Source organism: Mobula hypostoma, chromosome 22 (assembly GCF_963921235.1).
Source record: "Mobula hypostoma chromosome 22, sMobHyp1.1, whole genome shotgun sequence".
Taxonomy (NCBI): domain Eukaryota; kingdom Metazoa; phylum Chordata; class Chondrichthyes; order Myliobatiformes; family Myliobatidae; genus Mobula; species Mobula hypostoma.
In genome coordinates, this window is record NC_086118.1 from 42,986,718 (window position 1) to 42,988,607 (window position 1,890).

The following is a 1,890-nucleotide window of genomic DNA, read 5'->3' on the forward strand; positions in this document are numbered from 1 at the left end:
ACCAATCAACTTCCCAGCTCTTTACTTCACCCCTCCCCCTCCGGGTTTCACCTATCACCTCGTGTTTCTCCCTCCCCTCCCCCCCACCAAACACTACTCGACACTTTTTTTTCTCCGGTCCTGCTGAAGGGTCTCGGCCCAACACGTTGACTATACTCCTTTCCATAGATGCTGCCTGGCCTGCTGAGCTCCTCCAGCATTTTGTGTGCATTGCGTCTATTGAACTGAGGTAGCTAACTACTCTGGATGTTGAGACAGGAGGAACAAGTGTTTGTGAACTTCAGACCTCTCGACTTCCAATCGCAGATTCCAGCCCCTCTACAAGAAGCTTTGGACTGGGCCCTGACACCCCTACAGTTTGCAGTCCTGATTTCAGCCCAAGTCCTTTTCTTCCCGTAGCTGCTGCTCAGACTGCTGAGTTCTTCTAGCATATTGTTTGTTACACCTACACAACACACCCACACGACATGACTACATGGTATCTGCAATTATAGTTTGCATTCATTCTGTCTTGAATGGGGGGTCATGGCAGTGTGCTGGATACATTGGCATTCAGATTTAGAGATACCAGTTCCCTGACCTCCATTTGCTTTACAGTAAGTGCTTTTCACACCCTGCTTATATCCTTTAGCTTTTAGGACAGGGTAGAAGGCAACTCAGATTGAATCAGAAGTTAAGGAGGAGAGGTTTCTGCAGAGATAATGAAATAAGGGTGTTTAATGGGGTTGTGGCCAAGTTGGCAGGAACTGGCTGGTAGAAAAGTAGCTGTGCTGGAAGCAATCAACACAAGCAAAGGTTAGAAAAGAAGTGCAGTGATTAGGTTACAGAACTGGAGGCCACATTTATTTATTTATTTATTTAGCAACACAGCATGGAGGAGGCCCTTCTGGCCCTTTGAGCCATGCCATCCCAGCAACCCCACAACCCTGATTAGCCCTAACCTAATCACGGGGCAATTTACTGTACAATGACCAATTAACCTCCCTGGTGTGTATTTGGACTGTGGGAGGAAACCGGAGCACCCGGGTAAAACCCAGACACTTTAAGGAGAGGACATTATAGAACGACACCGGAGCTGAACCCCAAACTCTGGAATCCCCTGAGCTGTAATAACGCCGTGCTAATGGCTACGCTGCCCACTGGCGTGAGAAGTATGTGTCTGAACCCCATCATGGCTACTGGGGAATTTAAAATCAATTAATTAAATAAAAAGGAAATTAGAAGAACAGTTTGGGGAATAATAACAAGAAACTACTAATTTACTGTTAAAGCCCATCTGTTTCTCTAACATCCTTTACGAAAATAAATCTACAATCCTCACTTGATCTAACTCAGGTGTTCTAGGATCCTGACCCGGATCTGGGACATACCCTCCAAATATCTGGACCTGCATCTGGGTTTTTTTGCACTTCCTTACTTTCCATTTTTCTATTTTCTATTTATGATTTATAATTTAAATTTTTAATATTTACTATCCATTTGTAATCCAGGGAGCGGGAAGCGCAGAAACAAATATCGCTATTATGATTGTACATTCTAGTATCAATTGTTTGGTGACAATAAAGTATAAAGTACATATATGTCACCATGAATTACCTTGGTATTCATTTTCTTGCAGGCATTTACTGGAAATTAAAGAAATACAATAGAATTTATGGAAAAACTATAAATAACAAAGGCTGACAAACAGCCAAGGTGCAAAAAGAAGGCAAGTCCTGCAAATAATAAGAAAATAAATAAGTAATACTGAGAACATGAGCTGTCCTTGAAAGTGAGTTTATAGCTTGTGGATTCAGTTCGTTGTTGAGGTGAGTGAAGTACAGACCCTTTACAGGTAATGTTGAATTGAACTCCAAACTCCATCACCCTAAGCTGTAGTAGCTTTGCGCT